General features: G+C 45.6%; 1 protein-coding gene across 1 annotated transcript in view; it reads left to right on the top strand.

Moving 5' to 3' along the window:
* The window catches only part of LOC142572047 (degenerin-like protein unc-105), a 138,590-nt gene that overhangs the window by 27,427 nt on the left and 85,837 nt on the right, over positions 1–25,326 (top strand). Inside the window, exon 2 of the mRNA XM_075680848.1 lies at positions 4,834–4,892. The gene's annotated coding sequence lies outside the window, so the exon portion shown is untranslated. The remainder of the gene's footprint in view (positions 1–4,833; positions 4,893–25,326) is intronic.

Below are 25,326 nucleotides of genomic sequence, written 5' to 3'. Positions count from 1 at the left end.
ATAATTGCAGCAACAATCTATATCCATCTTCAAGTCTCCCGCCTGGCACTCTTTCGTTGTGAGTTGGCTCTGCCGCACGCTCACAAATAATGCAGTGAAGATACATATACAGGCATCACAGCAAGAGAACGTTATTTCGAGGCTTCTTGGCTGCGAGCGTAAGGGGGCCCAGTGTCAATAATGAATCGTGATTACAGCTACTATACCCGCCCATTCTTCTAATACGGCCTTAAAGCTGCTCTGGTGATTTTGGTGATACAAAGAACATGATTTGCAGAGATCAAAGGTGCCGTCAATATACGATAGCCAGGATGCACAGAATAATGTAAGCAGTGAAATAACACACCTCGGAATGCTGGCATCCCGCATGATGGCATTGTCCTCCTACGCCCATATTTATTGAAAAAAGGCAACTAACTGACTTTTGCGACCTTCCAGAATACCAAACTATATTCTAGCGAAGTCGAGCGACAGAGAGAAGCTTGATACCCGCCGTAGTTGCTCAGTGGCTGTGGTGTTGAGCTGCTGAGCACGAGGTCGCGGCATTGAATCGCGGCCATGGCGGCCGCATTTCGATGGGGGCGAAATGCGAAAACACCCGCGTACTTAGATTTAGGTGCACGTTAAGGAACCCCAAGTGGTCCAAATTTCCGGAGTCCTCCACTACGGCGTACCTCATAATCAGAAAGTACTTTTGGCACGTAAAACACCATAAAAAAGGAAAAAGAGAAGCTTAATGATAAGAAATGGGGAAAGGCCGGCGGGAGGAGCCTATCTCTGGCCTACCGATCCCCAATTAGGAGTGGTAGGCCACTGGGGAGCGACAGTGAAATAAAGAGAGGAAAATTAGTTCACATCTACATATCTCAGTGAGGGTTATCACATGGCCGATTATTACAGCTCACCTTGGCTTTGGCAAACCTGCGCGAAGCTCAAGCCCGGACCTCGGCTTCGGTCAACCTGATCTGCACATGCCATCAATGTACGGTAAACATGCTTTGGAGACTTTAAAGAAACAAACAGTCTAGGCGCCCATTGCGCTCCTTATTGTTGAGTCCGAACGCCTTTTGTTTTCGACGTAGAGATGATTCGGGCTTCACAGGAAATTTTTCCCAGTGTCCTTGCACTTACTTTGCCGCCTTCGTGCACCACGTTCAGCCACATTCGTAGCGTCGACACGGGTGGCGTTGAACTAGCAGCAGCTTACAGCTGAACGATTTCAAGCTAATACATCTGAACTTTAAAAGCGCTCATGATTTGGCGCTTGCACTAAACGTTTTGCTTTGTACCTGTGCAAAATTTCACTCATTAATCTTTAGCCGTTTGCTTACAGCAACAATCTTAAAATTTATATTACTATTCAATAGCACGGTTCGATAGCTCCCTGATGATCTGCAATACGTTCTGTGTGACTGCTGCCGCTATGCGTCATAGAGACAGGCTTTGAAGGCGGCACTACACCTTCAACGGTCCTCGAGCTTGGAACTGCGACACATCCTCGGCCCATGGCAAAGCACCACCTCTTCGTTGCGTGCCACTAAAGCACTGCTGATGTTCTTGCGGGCCACGAGCCTTCACTAAACTTTGTAAATACCTATACAGTGTACATATGTGTGTGTTGGATTGTATGTACTGTTAATCGTTTATCCGTATATATATCATAATCCTTACCCAGCATCTGGAGTAGCATGTCAGGCGAAACGCCAGGTTAACATCTCCAGCATATCAGTAAAGCTTGTTTCTCTCTCTCTCTTTCTCTCTCTCTATGCCGACATTTTGCACACGTGATGTAATACCCCCAATGAACCATTAGCCCCCATATTTTTTCATCATCTTTCTTCTAATGTGCAATATATTTTCATGAAATTTGATTTCTTATGGAAGCCGCCAAGAGCACATGTCAGTTACTTTGCTCATGCTCCTTCCCACCATCTCGCTTCACAGCCAGAAGACCTAACACGTGCATTTTTTTGTACGACGGTATAACCTTCGTGTACGCCTTCCCGCAGATTATACAGCTGCAGCGAGGGTTCCGGTTCCCCTTTGGTGCTTGGCTAAGCCACAAGTGCGGCAGCATAGAATCAGAAATACGGACAAAGACACAACTCTCAACAACAGCTCTTCAGCAGCTTTCTTTGCTCCAGCTGTAGCAACCCCACTCAACTTTACATTGATGGCTCAACCATAGTGGACGAATACGCGGAATCAGTCGTTCTTCTTGTTCGAATCACAACCCTAAAGTTTAATGCAGCCCACCAGACATCATCGAAAGCTGCGGAGCTTGCTGCTCTTTGTAGCGCACTTTGTGTGATCCTTTACGAACCACCCCTAAAATGGGAGCGATTTCGTTGACGTCACACAATCTCTACATTGCTTGTTTTCTGATTCACGCCCTGGAACCTACGAACGAGTGGTTGCAGAAACTCGACAGCTCCTTCATCTCCTCATCGAGCAAGGACATGACGTCCCGTTTCAATGGCTTCCAAGCTACTGTGACAGCGAGCATACTAATGAAGTTGCTCAATCTGATGGTGAAGAGTGCGTGCAGGAACCGATCCCGCTGTCAAGGACAAATTCAGCACCGACATTTCGCGTGCTCAATAATGACGCCACACAGGCCCTATGGAGAGCAACAATTCCAGCGCGCAGGTCTGCGTGTCCTTGATCACTCTCTTTAACCCAGTCCTCTATCTGGACTATTCTGAACCGACACAATATTTCGCCGACGTTGACTTCTTGGCGTGGCTTTAAAAAAATCCGTGTCTGAATAGACGACAGTCACAAAACTATCGAACATGTTTTCTGCCGTTGTCCTCGCACCAGCACCCACATGCAGTCACTCGCGGCCGTCTGTATGGACGACCAGCAGCTTTCAGAGCAGATAGTCCTCGAATGCCAGGCTGTGCGGTCGTCGCACCAGAAGTTGGTCAAGCCGTTATTCAAGTTTCTACGTTTGAGTGGCCTATATAGACTGTTACACTCGTAAACATTCTCTACCTCCCCTTCTCTTTCTTCCTTTTTCTTTTTTATTTCTTTCTTTCTTCTACATCGAAGCTGACAGAAACGCTCAAAAACGTTGTATGCCAGTTTTCACGGTCTTCTCAAAAAAATCTAGATCCCTCAATGAGATTATATGTTAAGTAAATGTGGGAAAGGTTGAGCGAAATATGCAGCAAAATATTCAAGCGCGTTTTTTAGTTAAGGCTTAAATTAAAATTTCTTAATCATTGCTTTCGGCACATTTATTGGCGTTATACGAAACGTTTCAAAAGATTTTCCGATTGTTTGAGAAGAATCAAAAATAGCAAAGAATCTATGCGCGACGTGTACCGGAAGTCCCACGCGTGTAAGTAAATTGTGCGTTTTGATTACGATTACTGAATATTCGTCTTCACACACTTTCTATGCTTTATACAAGGCATGTAGTTGTTTTTCCCATGGTCCCCTCGGTTAACTATGTGAGGCACGGTGTCATATTTCGTTGAAGTATGAATTACGTTGGAAATGACGAATGATAAATGTTTAATCTAGGTAGGTTATTTGCAGCATTCGTAGAAGCTTACCTATTCAAGTGTTCTAGAATATCCTACTGCTGTTACTCGCGATGTTTCCCAGGATCATAAACAACTGCATAAGCAATCAATTTCAAATTCAGTGAAAATAGGAGAAATGTGAGGTATACTGTGTGGTAAAAATTTAGTGTTTCGAACAATAGCATAGGAAAATATTGATGAACCATCGTTATTTCCTCTCATATCTTTCTTTTTGCCTTTTCGGGTGTGATACGACGATTCTACTTCACTACTCCAATCTCCTCGACGAACTATAGAAGCCACCTTCACTAAATTTGACGGAAAGATGGTGCACGTTATAGTTAACGTGTAGATTGGTTTTCTTAACGTGTGGGTACATTTCTAAATGTGTGGGATGACTGAGTTTTTTTTTTATTGATGTGATATAGGGAGATGTTGACGCACAAGTTAAGGCGCCGGCTACTCCTTAGTTCTTGAATAGGTCTAGCCTACAACACACAGGATTCAAGATTACATATCAAATAACCTTTTCATACAAGCACCAGAACTTGTGAAGAAACGTTTCTACAGTAACGCTATGACGTAAGAAATACATGGTACATACAATATACAAGTTAAATGACTTCACAGTTTTGTAGAAAAAAGTTTCAAAAATACAAATGATACTGTCCCCTAACAATACAGTCTCTAGTCAGCAGGTGGTACATACATCGCGTAAATGTATTATCACATATAATCACAACAGAACCGTCAACATACACATACATATGTACAAAGACATTGAATAGAAAGGAACATTAAAAGCGATAATAACGGCCAACAATGCCGCTGTCTTCGAGAAAATGTTTAGTGCTTTTAAAGCGCTCTCCTTCAAGGCTGTTGTTTGCCTTCTTTGAAATAAATTACGTGTGCAAGTGTTCCGAAGCCTTGTGAGCAGGTTTTACGAGCTGCGCAAAATTTAGCACGCTGCACTGGCATAAGTTCAAATTCCACCAAGATCGAACTTAGTAAAATGTGACTGATCACTATGGCATAGCTATGTGTGGAGTAAATGCGTGTGGATCAAAAGAACCGTGGGAATAAATTCTGAACGAAATGTTGGGAAGTGCGTCGCGGCCGGTATTAGCTACGTTTACCAACGTCCCCGAAAGAGCTCTGCTTTACACAAAGTTTATATTTAGCCTAAATGAGGGACTTCTTAAATGCAATATGTCGCAAAATTATAGGCTTTCTGAGTCAATTATGAAAGCTACAAATAATTATTTAACCGCCGTTTTTCCTGTTTTCCAATTCGTTATAGGAGCGTCTCTCGGTGTCGTCGGCGAACTAAACGAGGGACCTTCTTTGTGATTTGTGGAGGTAAGGACAGGCTAATGTGTGATGTACAAGCAAAGTAAGTGTGGTATTTGCAATAACTTACGCATTTAGGTGCTCTGGAGCGTTAAGAGCGGGTCTTACGAACGATGTAGAATTGAGGTCGTTGCCCTGGCACAACTACATATACTTCCGAAATTAAATTTTACGAAAATGGAGAGAAAGCTATGGGAAATCTTCATACGAAATGAAACATGTGTGGACCAACTGTGGCTTCCGCAAAAGAAGAAAAAGCATTAAACAAGTGTTCCAAGTGTCAAAACAACCGTTCTTAGCTATGCTAAGTAGTGCCCTGAGATATCGATATTTTGTGGATGTGGGGGTTATGTTAGATTCATTACGCATTACGTGTGCGATAGCATCGCAAGCGTAATGCATGATCGTTCGCCACCTGCGGCAATTTGTTTCTTCATCCACTTTCATTGCCATTAATTTATTATTTCTTTATTTCACTTAGTAAGTACAAGTAGTTCCCCTATGTTATCCTTGGTGTCTTTGTTTGTTGGGCTTCTCATGCTACGATTAATAATAATCGGGCCCCACGGTTAACCCCCTTTCTTCTCGTTCATTCATTATGTGGTGACATTTTCCCGTTCCTGGTCTATTCAGGCTGGTTGCGAGTAATTACTGAACTCTCGTCTTTCTTTCTTTAATTGAAGCGGTAAACGAAGTTCACATTATAGGCTTCCCAGTGTTCTCTGTTAACTAAACAAGGTACGTTGTTTATATTTGTTTAAAATTAGGGCCTGGTTGTGCGTGATGTGAAAGCTAAATTTAAAGTGTAAGGACTAATTAGGGCTTTTGCAGTAAATTACTTATGCAAGCAATCTAGGGCGTTATAAGTGCATTTTACGAACAACTCAGAATTTTTCCTGCTGCCCTGGAGAACTGTAAACGACACCCAGATCAGATTTATCATCTCCTGCGTAAGTGCATTTGCCCATGTTGTGGCAAGTACAAGAATTGAAAAGGTGCTGCTTCCCTGCAAATTTTGTTGTGGGCACGTAAATCATAACAAGCAATCTTTAATCAACTGCACTTTTGTTGAAGCGCAGAACACCAATGCTCTTGGAGGCAGAACTTTGCTTATTTAAATCATTTTTGTTTTCACTCGAGTGTTTAATCTGACGAATAATAAGCTAATATGGCAGCAGCGTTGCTGAGTATATGGGCAGACGCTTATGCACATATATATCAGTCTATTCTCGCTGCTTGCGTATTGCCGGGGGCAATCAGTCTTTGCCTCTTCAGAAAAACCGATGGTTGCGAGGGGCAGTGAAATCAGCGGATGTACATTTTTAGTGCCACTGAGAACAATATTATCCACAGGCTGCTCGCACATAACGACTGCCACGACAGACTACGCAGCACTGAAGTGGTGAGAGTTATCTGCTGTTACGAGAAAAAAAAAACAAAAGAAAAAGAAGTACGCGCAATCGCTTATCACTTCATCGGAGGACACACACGCGCCGACTTGGGAACATCCACTCAGCAATATCGGGGTAAAACAAAGCTGCACTTAAATCATCACCAGCACCAAAGTTCTGTTTGCGATTTCGTTTTAAAGCCATTACATTACTGGCGGATAACACATAATGGAACTACATGAGCGATAACAGCTATTCTCTGCATTTATTGAGTACACGTCGTCGGCTAACCGCAAAGGGAAGCGAGAAGGCGTTCTATGGCACCGCAGTCTCCTGGTCAGAAATGGCAGCGCCAATGCATCGCCGCTGTAGATGATCCATAGCCTTACATTTAAGCGTGAAATAGTTGTTACGATTCTTCGAACTCTTTCGGCCAAGGGTTATTTACGATGTTTCTGCCCGGCTGTCACTGTCTGAGGGCCTTCCAAGACGCAAATAGCAGCTTTAACCTGTCACATTTCGTTGAAGATGAAACATGCATGCTTTGTATGAATGAATGAATGAATGAATGAATGAATGAATGAATGAATGAATGAATGAATGAATGAATGAATGAATGAATGAATGAATGAGATTTGGTAATTTCGCACAACGCGCCTAATTGCCCCATATAAAACTTTTGGACGATCTTTTTATTGTTTCTTCAGTGCTCTCTTTTTCACAGGCACGAGCTCAAAGATAGGCGGGCGGAACAACACCCGCCGAAGTGGTGTCCTCAGTCATATATGTTCAGCACTTCTGCTGAAGCATGGGGAGCGCTCGCCGCGAATTGTTGAGAATGCGTCAAAGGGCCGATGGCGTGAATGGAGTGTAAGGTAAACGAGGGGGCATCGGGGAAAGTTGGAGACAAGGAACATTAGTGGATACACTGCAGATGCCTTCGGGGAATAATTGCGGATCATTAATCGGAGCGCCATTAGGTGTCGTAGGGATCGTGCCTCACACGAAGCTGAACCTTGCCAACAGCCGCCGGTCGGAAACCAGTGGTGCACATTAAATGACTTCCGATGCTCCGGCGATGTTTGGTTGAAAGGGCGCCGCAGCCGATATGCAGGGTCATTTGTTCGCCTTCCACCGCGGTCGAAGTCCTGCCCTTTGACGACCCGGCACGCTTCGAAACCCGCTCGTGGTTAGCAATCGGTGATCATTGTTACGAATCATCAGACCATAGACTAATTCACGGGCCCATAGCTTGCACAGGTGCACCTTTCTTTATCTTTATTTATCTGTTTACCACTACATTATTTTTTTTCTCAACGCTGAAGTTCTGTGTGTGTGTGCTTTTTATTTTGCCTTGTATTTCGTTCATTCTCAATAACTCTCGGAGTAAGGTTATGTATGGTTGTCTAAACCTAGTACTCGTAGTAGTAGTTGTGGTAGAAGTGAGTAGTACTTTTAGGTAGTAATCAGTAGCAGTAGTGGTAGTAGTTAGTAGAGTGTTGTTGTTGTTGTTGTTGTTGTTGTTGTTGTTGTTGTTGTTGTTGTTGTTGTTGTTGTTGTTGTTGTTGTTGTTGTTGTTGTTGTTGTTGTTGTTGTTGTTGTTGTTGTTGTTGTTGTTGTTGTTGTTGTTGTTGTTGTTGTTGTTGTTGTTGTTGTTGTTGTTGTAATATGTATGTGCTTGTGCCTTGAGTTCACACGTGTAGTACTTCGTGACATTTTCTTCTTGATATTCTCTTCTTTCTTCCTTGTTTCTTGTTACTTCCCACCCGCCGCGGTACCTTAGTAGCTAATGGCGTTGCGCTGCCCAGCTGGATGTCACGGATTCGACCCCAGCCGCGGCCGCCGCATTTTGATTGGAGCCAAATGCAAAAATGCTCGCGTACTTATATTTAGGTGCATGCAGAAAAATCCTAGGTAGTCAAAATAAATAAAAAGTTTCTCACTACGGCGTGCCCTATAATGAGAACATTGTTTTGACACACAATACCGAATAATATAGTTTTTAATTATTCTTGCTTGAGTGGTATGTATTCGATTTTGGGAAAGCCGGCTTTCAAGAATACTACCTTTTTTATTCTGCATTTTATTTATAAGCTACGGCGATAAACAATTCGAGGAGGGATGAGAAGGAAAGAAAAATAGGGGAAATACAGAGGCGTCTGTGTATTCAAAATTCCAAATTCTATTCGACAAGTCTCCTATTCGATTCAAATTTCATTCCAGTATTCTGTATCCAAAATTGCCGAATAGTCATTTCTGTTCTAACGTACGGCATAGAAGAATTGATAAGAGTCGGCAGATGGAATCACTTATGCGAGTGGTGTGAGTGTGCCGAATGATTCTGCGAAAGGAGAGCAGTGAAAGTTTCCCAGAGGCACCACTTGCTCAGTAAGCGCACGGGGCACATGACTTCTGCTCAATAATTTTGGTCAGTCAGTAAAATTGCCTATTTTACACAGTCTACGAAATGGTTCTCTGGCTTCATGCAAAATAATTTATTATTTGGCCAGTCTTGTAGTGTCCGCATTTCTTTAAAACAATGTATGACGCTGTACTTGCATCGCACTTGTCTCACCAGCAATATACGGGTCATGGTGCAATTAATTGCACAACACAGGACTGAATGGAAGACTGCGATTCAAGTATGGCTGTCTTGTGAACCAACATTCATCGCACCCCAATTCCTTCAATCATCATTCTCCATCCCCGTCCCTTTGTTTTCTCTTTCCCCTTCTCCATCGCAGAGTAGCAGGTTGCAGCGCATTAGTTCAGGGCGACCGCTCTGCATTCCTATAAATAAAAGGTCTCTTCCCTCTTTTACTGAACACAACACTCCAAATGCGCGTACTAAGTGGCTGCTCCCTTGTAGCATTACAGTCATTGTCGTTGTGCACCAGACAAAGGCTAATAGTTTATCCTTTATAAGCTCCTCAGTTTGCCGAACGTCCAATTGTGTATGCCATCACGTGCGTGCATCAAATAATGGAAGTTATATATATATATATATATATATATATATATATATATATATATATATATATATATATATATATATATATATATATATACTATAGAATATGGACCACCCTCATACTTATATTTCAATTTCACCTGGAATAAAGTCTGGTGTACCATCGGTTCCTCAGCGCATAAAGTTAACTATGGCAGAAGCGCAAAAACCCGGCGAAAGATAGATGCACAGAGTGTCGACAGCAACATAGAACAATTCCTACATTGCTTGTGACTGGCGCAGCATGGCCGCAGCAAACCCGAATTAACTAACTAACATTACTTGAGCTGTAGACAAGCTAGGCAGCGTGATTGCATCGGATAAATGTGAGCGCGGCGGTGAATAGGTGTCATGACGGGATGGTCTCAAACAGTGGCAAATTATTCAGATTTAGAAATACGTGGAAGCAGACAAATCCAAAATATCTGGGTTTGCATAATGCGACTTGCTGGAACATTTTACGAGCGAATGTTGAACAGGAGAGTAAATCTCTAGCATAAGAATCTGTTTTAAAAAAGACTGTTTGTAGCAAACAACGCACAGTTCAACTGTGTATCACCTGCGATAAATTTGAATAGCAGAAATGCTACGAGCGTTGCTTCTTCGAATGAGCGACGTGAAGGACCCAGTTATGAATCCCGGCCGACAGTGACGCCTGAAAATGTCTAGGCCATTTTACCGATTGTCTCGGCTGTTGACGCATTGAAGCCCAAGATAAGTGTCTTCGGCAGAGGCAGAGAGATTGATGGCCGCAGTAACTTTTTTCGGGCATAGATGCAAGCAAAAGCAAGGCTACGAAGAAATAACCATAAGACCCCGCGTTGTTGGACGCCAGAACACGTGCGCTGATCAAGTGCATGGCCGTGTTTGATGAACTACAAAGAAAAAACTTCGTCTAGTGTAATTTCCAATCAATTCAAATACCCGCCGTTCCGCATCAGCAGACAAAAATGCTTTTCTACTAAGCAAACGGACACCCAGAAAAGACTTGTTTAATATTCGTGCCATCGTTGCACCTTTAGAAGGTCTCATGCGGCTGCGCATTTGAGGCTGTCACTCTTATGACGACAGCAGCAGCTTGACAAAGACCACCTATTGTAGTGACAATCGATTTTTTGACTGGATCTACCGTCATTCCCTTCTCCTTCCTTTGTGCAAATTCGGCTGTTTGATGCTGCACTGAAATTCAAGATTTAATCATCTAAGCGTGCTAACGCTAGAGCGACATTCACCTGGGCGAAACAAGTTGGCAGGCCCGGCGGCGTCAGGACGGCATCTGGTTCACAGACTCTTGTGTGGAGAAAACATATCGCAGTGCGCTTTCCCAACGTCACGCTGTTCTGCGAGGCCAACGCGCTTTCGTTCGGTGCACTCGACCGACGCTGCGGGGCCGCGCACGGCACCTGTTCGCGGTCGGGCATGAAAAACGTGGAAACGCCGATCGCTTTTCAACAATCCGCGGACGCTGGGGGAAACATCGCGGTGTGGTGACGTCCATTTGTCTTGGAAACCTTGCGGGTGGCGTTTTGAACGCGGCACAGCTCTTTTCTCCGTGTCGTGCCTTGGCGCTAGATAACCGGGTGCCTGTTACAGGCTTGAGAAAGGGATGTGCGTGTGTGCGTGTGTGTGCGTGTGTGTGTGTGTGTGTGCGTGTGTGTGCGTGTGCGTGTGTGTGTGTGTGTGTGTGTGTGTGTGTGTGTGTGTGTTGAGTGAGTGCGCGTGTGTGCGTGTGTGTGTGTGTGTGTGTGTTGAGTGAGTGCGCGTGTGTGCGTGCACGTGCGCTTGTGCGTGTATGTACTGTACGTGTGTGTGTGTGTGTGTGTGTGTGTGTGTGTGTGTGTGTGTGTGTGTGTGTGTGTGTGTGTGTGTGTGTGTGTGTGTGTGTGTGTGTGTGTGTGTGTGTGTGTGTGTGTGTGTGTGTGTGTGTGTGTGTGTGTGTGTGTGTGTGTGTGTGTGTGTGTGTGTGTGTGTGTGTGTGTGTGTGTGTGGGCGCGTGCGTGCGTGCTCGCGCGCCTGCGTGTGTTTCGCTGCCGTCGTTCTGACACTGTACAGACGGCACATGTGTGGCCCGAGCGTGTAAGTTTCGAACGGAAATCCGGCACGTCTATGCGAGTATCGTTATGGGCGCTGTGTCACCTTGGGAATGCCGGGGTGCTGCTCTGGAAATCGTCAAATTCCGCTATATTGCCAAATTTGCAATCTTGTCAGCTCTGATTCGCCCGGAGGGATTCTACGGCTCATCTGACTCACTCAAGCTGCCGCTAATTACAGAACTCGGCAGCATGGCAGAATTTGACGATGTCCCACAATGCGTAAGCAAGCAACAAAAAAACAATAGCAGCGAGCAAATTCTTGCACTTTGTTCGCCAACTTTAGCGACCTTCCGGTACTTGTACGCGCAAGCCCCGTTCGTGAAATCGGCGAGATTATGGATGTCGCCGCGAGGGAAGCGAGGGCCGGAGGAGGAAGGCGCCTAGAGGTGGAGAAGAGAATCACGCGTGGCAAATGAGCGAAGTGTGAGTGCGCTAGGGTGCCTCGATGTCCGCCTCCGCTACAAGGCGGAGGCAGCTTTTTGTGTGCGCCATCTTGGTTCGAAAGTTCCCGTTGGCTGGCGCTGTCCGGCGTACATCGATTGAGCGCTTCCAGTACGATGCGCGGAAATTCGGCTCAGTCAATCCCTTCTGAGAGTAGGGCTTGTGCATATATCGTTTGTAACAAATAGTTGAAGCTTTATTTGACGTTAAATTTAAGCTACATTGTTCAATAGTTCCAAATGCAAACCTATTTAGCCTGTTCATTTTTGTTTCCGTAGCACCAGTACTTAGGATGCTGACCCGCCGTGGTAGCTCAGTGGCTATGGTGTTGGGCTGCTGAGCACGAGGTCGCGGGATCGAATCCCGGCCACGGCGGCCGCATTTCGATGGGGGCGAAATGCGAAAACACCCGTGTGCTTAGATTTAGGTGCACGTTAGAGAACCCCAGGTGGTCAAAATTTCCGGAGTCCTCCACTACGGCGTGCCTCATAATCAGAAAGTGGTTTTGGCACGTAAAACCCCAAATATTATTATTATTACTTAGGATGCTGCGTTAATATATAGTTAATCTTGGCAGTTTGACATGTTTTCTCCAATGACAAAGTATTTCCTAAGCTGCTACGGACGTTTTCGTCACTTTCACAGCACTCACCGTAAAGAAAGAAAAGAAAGAAAAAACGCCGACGACAGTATTAAAAGACGACGACAACACACGGCGATAACTGAAACTATTTTCCCCGTTTATTCGTAATTTTGATACCTTCAGAGGTTAATGTGCACCACATGTTATCAGTCGGCATTCCCTTCACCCTGTTTTCAGCGTGTTTACCCTCTGAAAGTATAAACCAATTAGCCGAAATTACTGCTTCAACTTAGCTTCAATTGACTCTTCTGTGCACTGAACCGCTGTTGTTATTCTCTATCTTTACCTTTTACACAGGTTTCATCCTTTGCATAAATTATCCTGTAAACACTCGCCGATTCTTCTGCGGAGCGAATCGTTTCTTGTCGATTCTGTTCCACACACAGCCAAGAGCAGCATCAGCCACCATAAAAGTTACAGGCATTACGTTAAATTTTTTTGTAATTATCTACGCAATGCTTCTGAGCAATATTTGGTAGATAGCATCACCACAGAAATAAAGCTGAGGCACATCATTTTAGGTCTATGCTGCTAATTTTCTGTTTATGAAGCTCTAAACCAGATATTGGTATTTTTGGCAGAAAGTGAAAAAGTCAATGTACGTTGAAAAGCATATATAATCTACGGCTTTATTGACCCAATCGGATCGTACTCAACTGGTCCACTTTCATAACACTAAATTGGGAATGGATTAAAATTGAATTGAAATGAGGAAGAAGAAACAAATGGAACTGTACAAAGAACATGGTGTAATATGCACAAACACGTAATTACAAATGAACAGTAGACACATTGCTATTCACAAACAGAAACTTCCACATCTACCCTTTCTATTTGCAGCAGCTAAATCAATTACACCAGAAAAACATTGCTATTTCCAAACAAAAACCACCGTATCTCAACTTTCTGATCTGCAGCAGCTCAATCAATTACACGAGAAAACACATGGTGCTTCTCACTTGAGGTTTCTACCTGCAACAGTATTGCTGCCATGCGACTGGCCAGGTTATTCCGGTTTGTTCAAACAGTTCGCATAAATGCGAACTCGAACAGAAACAAAGCGGCTTAGCAGCATGTTTACTTAGCATGTGTACTTACGGCTGCTTTCAGAGTTTTCATTGGCTGCTTTAGGCACCTCAGGTCTTCCTTCTCAGAAATTTACTTAACGACAATTTCGCATTGAAAGACAACGTTAAGAACCTCCTGGCTTGCCTATATTAAGTTATTACCACCTTTAACGTACTCTTTCAATTGAGTAAGTCCATGCTCCTCTCTTGGTTTTTCAGCCAGCAGCATTTCGTTGCAGTCTCCAACAAGCTCTACAGCAGAGAATATTGGATTCAATAAGAGTGCAGCTAAGTGCACTAAGATGTCTCTCTCTTTTGAGGGAAACTGTCTCCAAGTCGACATTTTCATCGGTGCCGTGTTCGCTGCCTTCTGGTTCGCCAGTGCCTTATACTTGCTGTATTTCTCCGCACAAGAAGTTCACTAAATAAGCACTATCATCAATGTCGTAGGAAGACGTCTTTGGTCCCTTCAAGAACAGTGTCACGTCTCAACACAATGAAGGCGTCAATTGGACGTTTGCCACAAGGAAAACACCCGCCCAACCATCAGCCTGTATCCAGACGCTAACGCAGCGTGGACACCGACTCTCTACGGGTCCCAAAAAAGGCCACAGCCTCACCATTACCTGGCAGCCTGAGCTAAGGATGCAAAGGGGGCAAAGGGGGGCGGGGGGGGGGGGAATGCAATGCTACCAAACAATAAACGCAACCTGGGATTGGCGGTTAATTAGACGTTTGCCAAGAGCCAAACCGCCCCCCATCCATCAGCACCTATTAGAGCATCCTCATGTGAACTCGGCTGTCTAATTTGCTCCTGCACAGAGTGGGCTTCCGTAACTGTAGCCGTATAACTAAGCTAATAAATCCTTTTCCTTCATTTTCTACTACCTGACGTAGCAGTCGATGGGCTTGGTGGATTCAATTCCTAATGCCACCTTAAGCCGCAACAACAGGCTCACTGAAACTATCTTAAGGGTACTCTTTAAGTCATACGAGCTCTGAACTGGTGCTCTCATCCTAATGACCGAGAAAAGGTTCTCTAAACAGTCATGTGCAAGCCTGCCAGTGAGCACAAACTTGTAGCCACATTCGTCTAGTAGAAAGACATGGAGCTTCATAACTACGTCCGTAGACATGAGGACATCTGATTGGCACCGCTTCCAAACTTTCCAAACACCTATACACAATCCCCTAAACACTTCGGTTGCGAGGTCAAAGTAGAGCTTGCCTCCTTGTGTTTCCACATATGCGTGAAACTCAATGCAACCAGTGGATGCTGAGCCATCGTCAGCGTATACCACTTGAAAACGAGTTCAAAAAACCAGGTGGTTGCTCTCATCTTCTGTGCAGAAGGTGAGACCCTAGATCATCTTTCTTCTTATTCTGCCGCCCATTTTCCTTCTTTGAGGAAACATATTTTAGAACCAACATTCAGGTAACTTGGTTTAAATTTTCTATTCTCTTGGAGCCTCGTCTCTTGAAACTACCACAGGGATGCTCGCCCAGCCATGGAGATATTCATATTTGTTTCAAAGCGATTATCCTAAATTCTTCAAACATTATTTTTATCAATTTCCACCCGACACCTTTGCCAATTTTTGTATTAACAGAATCTTCCTAATTCCATCCAAATATTGGCCAATCCCCCGCAGTGGGTACTGCCATCATAGAAGGACATCCTGTCCTATCCTACATAAGCCTCTGTAAAGTGATATGCGATGACCTGTTTCCAGCGGCTGTTGATACCACCAGCCCGAAAGACGAGCGCATGGTTTGCCAGTTAATTGCTCACGGGGAAAGCGTTGTCGTCGCAAGAGTCTCTGCCAAGGTCAAGCTCAACTCCTCTTCGGATATCCATTTCGTTTAAAAATAAGACGTAGTCCTTTTCTACGTTGCTCATCGTTGCAACTTGTGTCTTCATAACGTCGAAGATTTCCGACAGTACACCAGGCTGGAAGGGCAGATGCTGAAGTTTTCTGCACAGTGTTCTTTTTGACGGCAGGGGGATGCCCTGTTCCTGTAGAGGATCGTAACCTGTTAAGCCACAGGCAAATTTCAGTTGGTGGACTTTCTTAGTTTGGGCCCTCCAGTTACAACCTTTAAGGTTGTCTTTCTGGAGGGTAACTTCTTGGTCCTCGTTTAAGAACTTTAATGTCAGCGCTGCCATGCGACGCCCGGGACGCTTCGTTCCCTTTGTTTCTAGTTTCATTTTTTTTCTTGGTGTTATTGAATATTTCTTGTAGTCATGCGTGCTTGTTCTGGAAGTCTTGTAAACTTTTAAGCACTGCGCTTGACGAAAGCGAAAGTTGATCAACTGGCACCTCCTCCGAGTCAGAACTGCTTGTAGCTTCCAGTTCCATGAAATCGCTAGTTTCCATTTACATATTACACCACATATATTACATATTACATTCCATTCATATAACACGAACGTAAATTATATGTTTCATTTCGGTCAAGACGAAATGAAAGTGCCTCACGAAAGTGATTGCTTGTTCATTTAACTTTGAATTCGGAATAAATATTTTGCAAGACAGCTATGAAAGTTTTCACAAAATATCGAACTCGTAATTGGCACCCCAAAAATCAACTAAGAAATAGAAAAATCCGACAGACTTCATTTAACGCTTCCGCGTAGCTGTTCAGTCGTCGTATTCCTCCTCAGCCATGGTGTTCAGCGAATCACCTTGTCTCTGAGCCCAGCCCAGCCAAAGCCGTGACGGTGGCATAGTGGCTATATGGAGTTGCGTTGCTAAGTACAAGTTCGTGGGTTCAACTGCAGGCCGCGGCGGTCGCACTTCGATGGGGTCGAAGTGCTAAAACGCCCGTGTGCAGTGCATCGGTAACAAAATAAAGAACCACAGACGGTTAAAAATTAATAAGGAGCCACCTACCCCCCCCCCCCCTTACGGCGTGCCTCGTATCACGGTTTTGGCACGTAAAAAATAGATTTTTTTTTCAGCCCAACGCCAAGCAGACAACTAATAACGAGGTTTCTTGTGCGCCCTCCGAAATTTCTGCGTACCAGGATACGTGGCATAAAACGACGTCTAACAAGAGCCACCTGCCTCTTACCCCCTCCGCCCAACCAAAAAAAATATATATATATTCGCGGCTACGCCACTGACCGTGTGGTTGCTGCGTGTTCGCTTCCCTGACCTGTTGACAAGGCTCTTAAATCTGGCTGCACTTAACGGACACAGTTCACTGTGACACTGAGTCGGTGAAACGGAGCACAACATTCCTGCTGAGCAGCTGTGTGCTTACCACACCGAGGTGCAAACGCTCGTCTAAGCAGAACGGACAGTAAACGTCAAGATAAAGCTATCTAATCCTTTCATTGGGCGCTAACAAAATGTCGACGGTTATCCCTCTGTCGACGGCTATCCCGCCACCGAGGTGCGACGCCTGCGACACCGCTGGCGGAACTCTTCATCGCGTCCGCCATAGTAATTGAGCGTTGTCAGACTATTGTTATCTGAGGGCACTGTTCTTGCCGAGCAGCAAGAGCTGCCGCACGTTCGGCATCACGCCAGCATGTTGCCCCCTCGTGTTGGAACGCCAGCAGAGGAGCTCCAGAGGTACGCTGAATCATGCTGTCAGCATGCTAATTGATAGAGAAAATAGCTTTCTTTGGCTGCCATTGTGTAGAGTTACTGCCGTTTTGCGTAGTTGGGTGCCGCCGAGCAATATATCTCGCCGTAGGCAAAGGGCAGCACGGGTGCGAAGGACTTCGAAGGAGGAGAGAGCACTCGCCGATTGGTTCTCGCCGCGCTAACGCCTCCATTATGACTGACATGACTCTGAGAAAAGCCTTTCTCAGCATTCATGCTCTTTTCAAAGTTTGTTCACTCTAGTATTCGTGTTTGTTTGCTTCTGTGTCCGAATCGAGTTCGCGCTGTCGATAACCATGGAATCGTATACAATTAGCGCGATTACATTGATTAACTATTTGATGACGATATGAGCAGCCGCCGGTAGAGAGCGCGGCTCGTTACCAACGTAGTATAAGCTTTGAACAAGGATGCGGGCTGTTTGCTAAACGAGCTACCATCGACTATAGGTACAGCGCGAGTGAGACATTACGGACAAGAGGGGACGTAAATAGCACTGTGTTCGTCCATGTGTCCTCTGATACACAGCTCGTGTCCGCTTTGTCCTGGCGTGTACCTATAGACAGGGACCACCAGCAAGCTCAACTGTCCACCCTTTTGGTACGCGATGGTTCCCGCCATGCGACGAGACGCGTTTAACTTTTAGATGATCAAGCCAGGACTCCTTCGATCGCACGTCGCTGGAGCATCTTTGACACGGTGATAACGTTGTCAACACTTTTTGTCGACCGGTGCTTCCCATCAAAGGGTAGGGAAAATCAGTGGCGGTCAATAGAGCGCAAAACGTGTTACGTCCGCGTTGCCACTTGCGACGCACGTCGCTCACAGGAAAGAATTCGTCGGGACGGCGCCGGTCGCCAGAGGCCGGCCTTGACTCATTGTGAATTCTCGGCTCGACTTTTATCCCGTCGATGGAAAGGAGAAAAAAGAACAGCACGAGCGAGCCAATCGCCCCCTGGGGCCGTGATCTGAAGACGTTATATTGCGGAGGGCCAGCCCGAAGGCTACGCAAGGCCCTCTGTTGTTGGGGACCCGTTTCAACAAAGACCCACCGAGCCACTAATCGCCCGCACAGAGAAGGAGACGACAAGCTTGATGATCGAAGCGCACCGCCCCAGTTCCGGGTGAAAGGCAGGCTTTTCTCAGCAGTTAAGTCACACTCTTGGTGGAACGCTAGTCACGAAACACAGCGCGAAATTGGGCCTGTTGGCGCTGTGCCGTTGTGTACGGAGTGTGAAAAACAAAACAGTAGTGACGCCGCCTTACTCAAAGTGAAGGCGCGCGGCTCCATATAAATCAACCGACTTATATAAAGCGTTGCTCAAGCTTACGCGTTCAACTTCAATACGATAGGCCCTGAGCTCCATTCTGTTTTCGCCTCATCAGCCGAACATACAGTTTTTTCTATAAATGCAACTTGGGCATGCTGGCGAGATATAGGGCCAGTATACCGATAGGGCCAGTATTCGATATGGGCTACAGCGTTCCGTAAGATAAGAAAGCAGTCAATTCAGATAGCAAACGTATCATCATGAAAAATCATGCATATAGTTCTTACGAACGAAACGTTTGTTGAATTATGCCCTAGATTTTTCCTCATGATGGTGATGTTCATTTGTTGCTGCCGCCCTCACAAGGATCCACGAGCATCCGGCCGCACACCTCTGCGTCTAAATATGATTCTGCCGCGCACGAGTTGGGCGTGGGTGTGTGAATGTGAACGTCAGATCCTGGCAATTGAACCTAAGGCCAGCAATCGAAAATCGTGGACGAGGAGAAACATCGTGCCCCATGGAAGATTGGTTCAAACAGTAAGAGCAATAAAAGTAATGGAAGAAACGAACAATTAAAGCAAAGTATATTAATAAACACAAATTTTTCATTCATCGAGCTGGTTCGCAGCCTAGTGCAAAGAAGAAGAAAAAAATCCTATTGCCTCTGTTCGTGCAAAATAGGGTGTGAACTAGAGCTGCTCGAATAGCGAACTTTTCGAATCGAATAGAATACTAATATTCCCGCTTTCTAAAACAGTAAAAATGAAAGTTAGGTGAAGTCAGGCTGGCTACAATATTCTTGTTTACACATTATATGAAACATGCAATGACGTTAACAAATGAATGTCAGGTCAACTGAGAAGCTTGTAAATGAAAAAATAAAAAAGTAGGATCATATCCGACACACGATGACAATGAGAGTAATGAAAACAAAAAACAGCACACTACAAATACATGTAATAGAGTGTAGTGCTCGTTGAAGGAGCTAAGGGTAATACTACAGTACCAGCATCATTTTGAAGGAATTCAAACATGGTGAAATTGCTATGTCAAAGTAGAGACAGTGAATTCGGAGGCTGCCTAACGCGAGACATGCTACTGAACAGCTTGTTACTATTGTGCATAAGTGACCTAACTGGATCATCTGCGCAACAACTGCGGTTCTCCTGAATCACCCAGACAAATCTACATTTACATCGGTCTTTCTACCTGTAGACTGCAAGAACTGTTGTTTGCTCTTATACAGTACTCGAACGTAACCAATATTCGACAACTTCTAATAGTGAATTCTCAAACTGAATACGAATAGAAGAGTAAATGCTATTCGAATCGTATTCGAAATTTCGAATATTCGCACGCGCTTAGGCCGTTAAGTCATGTCTTCACACTGTGCATTACCGTGCACTCATGTCTGTCACTGGGGTGTCTGGGGGTATTCGAGCGAAAGATCAGCGACGGAGCTCGTATAAGAAACAGGCGACGTCGGGGCGAAGACAGACGTCGCGACCGGCTCAAGCGGAGGATTCTCCTTCCGCGCAAGGTTGCGCGAAGCAAGAATTGCAACCGCGGAGCAAGAGGCGTCGACGCGGGCACTGATTACGTGCAGTGAGGGGCACGGCGGGAGTTAATGCGCCGACCCGGACGTCCGGAAGCATCCTCCTCTCTCCGCTACCGGAACCGAGCTTTGTTTTCACGCTGACCACGCACACCAGCTCGCACCGCTGGCCGCCCGCGCGTGGTCAGACTCGCAGGGGCGGGAGATCTCGCCGAGTGACACGCGGGGCGGAAATAAGATGCCGGCCGTCGCATGACGTTATTTCCGATTCGCCTGGCTTCTGTCTTCATGCGTCGCTCCTCGGAGCGCGGCAGAGGGGCCGCGCTGGTTTCTTAGCGTAGCTGGCGTCTCTCTTGGCGCTCGGCAGCACGCCGTTACCGGGCGCGTTCGTTTTGACCGAAGCTGTACTGTAACAGCAGGCTGAACGACAGATCACAGCGTAGGAAGAGAGAGAGGCAGAGAAACAATGGTACTACGAGGTCATTAACTTAGAAGCGCTCATGGCTTCAAGATATCGCAATATCTTGCTAGTTGTTGCAAGATGCGGAGACGTGTTACTTCTGGTAGCCTATTCATTGGATGGACGCCCTCAGATAAGTAATAGAACTACTGAGCAGCTTGACCATTGTCCTGAGTGAAAATCTGGTACTTACCTTGCCGGCTCTAATACGTTGTGTGCCGTTTGTTCTCGCTTCTCCTGAACAACACTAAGGACTTGGCGCTACGTTGATTATCAGCATCTCGTTTGGCAAACGGGCAAGCTCGCAGGAGCCACCCAGAAAGCTACGCGTGTTCTCCTGACTTTTGTATCATCCACGTGCCTGCAAGCAAACTTATACAGGGTGAGCCATACTTACCGTCATACACTTTGTTCGGTAATTGTGCCTCTGATATTTTTATGTCTCCTTATAATTTATTCAAACATTCTTTCAGTCTTTCTGCTGTATTTGGACCGTGTTTCATGCAAGGCTTGCTCTATCTATCTATCTATCTATCTATCTATCTATCTATCTATCTATCTATCTATCTATCTATCTATCTATCTATCTATCTATCTATCTATCTATCTATCTATCTATCTATCTATCTATCTATCTATCTATATCTCTCCCTATCTCTCTCTGTAAAATGGCACGCCCTGTAGACCACATGAAACCGCTATCTTGTCACTGAGAGAGGCTGGACACTTTGGTTCAAAGGTTTTCAAAATACTAAAAATTCCTAAAATTCCTCAAATACTAAAATTTCTAAATATTCTTAAAATTGTCCACTGGGCTCTCAAACACGGCACTCTGAAGGACTTAACATTCAGTGGGCGTCCTGTGCCTGTAGCCACTTCTCATCTAAAGAAACTTGTCAGGAAGTCAATCCAATCCTAGCTATGGAGAAGCATCAGAAGGCTGATCTTGGAGCTGAATATGTCGGCGACAACAATGAAAAAAGCCCTGCAAAGGGACCTGAATATATTCCACTACAATTTCGACAGAATACATGGCCTGACGGAGGTGTAGAGAAAGGAAGATGGGGAAAAAGGCTGCTGTTATTGGCCCGGTCAGCGAATGGAAAGCACATCACAACTGTTTCCACCAATTAGGAATTTTTCATAGTAGAGTCCCGTCACAACACTGAAAACTCCCGCGTGCTTGCTCCGGCGCCGAAGTTTGCTGATGCAGCCAGTTGGTCAGTTTTTCAAAAATTCCGTCATCGCGTCTGTCATGTTTTGAGCTGGCGTAACCACCACTGACCGCATTCCTCGTGTTTTTTGTGGCAAAATGCGCAACGATACACATTCACACATACATTAAATATATTACAGAGCCTCATTCGCTGCCCTGGTTCCAGTCCCACTTAGGCGAGTGGTCTTAAATTTTGCAGCGAGACAACGCCTCAGCTCAAAAACTGAAGAGCAGATCAACACCACCGCATTGGTTTCGCGCTCTCACGCCCAACCTCATTTCAGCAGTACAGTTACTGGTGAACTACCCTGACCCAAAACCAATGGAGTTCTGTGTGTGGGCTCTTCTTGAAAATGAGGCCTTTATCCATCTGCGCAGCAGCATGGCGACCCTGAAAGCATCGCTAGAGCGAGTATGGAGAAAAATTCTTCTGGGAATTCCGTGCGGCTACTACTGAAGCGTACCCAGAAGTTCAAGGGCCGTGATCAGGAACAAGAGCGGAGATATTGAATAAAACGATTGGTTATACATTCCTTACATATCATTACATGCATAACAAAGGATTTCCTGTTATTTCTGTATTCTCAAACAAAAAAATATGGCAGCACCCATCTCACGATGACCGTCGACGGTAAAGCGATCAGCATTCAAATAGTGCAGCGGCACCGGCTACTGCTGAAATCGTGTTTATTTAAAATCTGTAATGGTAATTCTGGGACTGCCATTGCTTCGGCTATATGCGACATACACCGTCTCTGCTATCGACGCACTGTGTTATGGCCCTCACTTGTCAAGGTCGGCCACGAGCATGACCACGACTGCATGATGCAGACGCAGTGACCATGATTGAGAGACGAAGGCAGTGTGGCGAAGGCAGAGGCAGTGTGATGACGACAGCATGACGACAGCATGACGACATTGAGATGACGATTCTGAAATGATGACGCTGGTTTAATGACGACAGCGTGACGATAACTCGGTGAGGACAATGAGATGGCGACCGAGTGTGTGACGACGATGGCGTGCCAACGACGATATGACGATAGCTGGATGGCGAAGCTGGAACGACCCCGATGGCATGACCACGACGGCAGGACGACGATAGGGTGACAAGAGAGGCATGACAGTGTTGTCTGATGACAACGCGATGACGACGATGGTGTGACAATGGCGCATAAACACCATTGAATGACGACAGCATGATTAGGATAAAATGGCGAAGAACGAATATGGTCGATGGAAAGACGAAGGCGGTATCATGGAACACGGCGTGACATTAATGGTATGACATCTGGTATGACGTGTATGACGAGGATAGCGTGACGACGACTGTGCCAAGAATACTGTTTGACGACGATGGCATGACGAGAGTTAGATGACAAAGCCCGAGTGACGATGATGGGACGACGACGACAGCATTGCGATGACGGTATGAGAATGAATGCACGACGACTGTATGATAATGATGGAGCGAAGACAACGGCATGACAAGAGTCGAGCGACGAAATTCGAAGGACGACGATGTAACGACCGCGACGGCAGTACGACCCTAAACGCATATATAGTAACCCAGGCTGGAAGACAACTTGGGTCACTGGGCCGTGTTAAAGACGGCAACCAAGGACCGTAGGGGTAGCAGGGGTCTAGCGGTGTGGAGCTTGACCAGCAGCACAGGGGCCCAGGCAGAGACGCGAAACGATCGGCATAACAAGTAACAAGACCTTAAAGTTGCATTGCTATGCAGCGGGCAGCTCTACAAGCTTCGTGACGAAGAGCGACACATATTCTCAATGCTTGTGCTGAAGGCTAAAGGCTCCTTGCCTTTGCGGGGGCGTCTCTTATAGCGCCTCCGGAATGCCCCCGCCCTGGAGAAGGACGGAGCGGACACTCTCCACGCTTTCGGTTAAAGTCAGTTCAACAGGTTTTTCAACCGTCACTAGCACAGCAGAGCGAAAGGCACTGACACACACGCACACGCACACGCACACACACACACGCGCGCGCACGCACGCACGCACGCACGCACGCACGTTCGCACACATCACTGGCGAGGAGAATGTGTGAATACGCGCATAAAGCTAACTGTCTCACTGGCTGAAGGGAGACAGCACTGGCGCGCACAAGCAGACATCACGGCATGGCGCGCGCCGAGCGAAGGAGGCGTGAATGTGAGCTCTGGGCTAACGTCTCTTAGCGGTTGCAGCCTCCAAGGCGCTTTTCAATGGTCGCAGATGGCTCAATGTATTTGAAACGTCCGGGCTATCACCGTGGCTTTGGCTGCGTGACACAAATTGTTTCATCAGACAGTCCTAGTCGTAAAGCCGGCGTAAAAAAATTAGATAGATAGATAGATAGATAGATAGATAGATAGATAGATAGATAGATAGATAGATAGATAGATAGATAGATAGATAGATAGATAGATAGATAGATAGATAGATAGATAGATAGATAGATAGATAGATACCATTATTATTAGACACAAACTTTGTGACAGTATTTATGGCACACCCTGTAGACATCCGTAAATATCCTAAACATTCGTAAACATCCGTAAACTATCGTTCTCCTGCGCCTTGTCTTTTTTTCTTCTTTTAATTCGTAATCCCCTTTCGCCCCGTGCAAGGTAGCAAACCGGACCTCATTCTGGTTAAACTTGCAGTCTTTCCTAGTTTCTCTCTATCGTGCTCTTTCTATGGTAAGAGCGCGAAATATTTTGGCGTCCAGCTAAAAAGAAATCAGGATCCATGCGTTCTTCTCAAGAACCCATATTTCTTCTATAGTTTTTCTCTTACGACATACGTGACATTTTCGATTCATAATGCTTAACTGCGCTGATCAAAATTTTACTTTGTTATCTCACCTGCAGCTGTTGCATTATCTAAACAGGTTTCGGGAGGAGCTAGGCTCGCTGGTATTTGCAACGCTTCGCTATCTTATGTTATAGAAAAAAAAAACTTTCTGTTCTCTTTCTTTTTCTTTTTTTATTCAAGCGAAGTTTCCTCTATCCCTGTTCCTCTATTCGTCATCGTTATCTCGCCGCATATATATTGCGCATCTAGGCAACTTCGGTCACTGGGTATGTGCTAGCTGCTGTCTTGCCTAGCAGACAACTTGGGCCACTGAGCGTATATCATTCGGTAGGTGCCGAACAGATAACTTCAGCAATGAGTGTGTCTAACCTGGGTATGTGCCACTGGCTTTGCTGCCATTTTTTGGCCGATCCCCCAGAACGGATCTGCCGCTGGAACAGCGAGAGTGTCAGGACTTATTCGTGTATTCAGATATGTGTCGTGCTTCTCTATGCCCCATATACTTCTCATCCACAGTCCTTCCTCGACAACATCGCCTTCGTCCTCGTGGTTCAGACGGCTAACAGCTACAGCCTACGAGGCTGCAGGTGTTCGTGACATCTGCTACTGCTGCTACATCGCTAACTTAAACAAGTCTCACATTATTTAGATTCCAACATTGCGGTTGATCTGTATTTGTTTTTAACAAAGTTAACGAGTCGGCTAGTTGGTTGAATATGCAAGACTCGGCAACAGCGCGAAAGACGACGACGCAGAAGATGCACATAAACAGCCAGACGTAGCGCTGCGTGTAGTTGTTTATGTGCCTCTTCTGCGATCTCATCTTTCGCGCTGTTCCCTAATTCTGCATATTATTACGATAGCAA

This window comes from Dermacentor variabilis, chromosome 2 (genome assembly GCF_050947875.1).
Source record: "Dermacentor variabilis isolate Ectoservices chromosome 2, ASM5094787v1, whole genome shotgun sequence".
Classification (NCBI taxonomy): domain Eukaryota; kingdom Metazoa; phylum Arthropoda; class Arachnida; order Ixodida; family Ixodidae; genus Dermacentor; species Dermacentor variabilis.
This window is presented reverse-complemented; position numbering and strand designations above follow the sequence as displayed.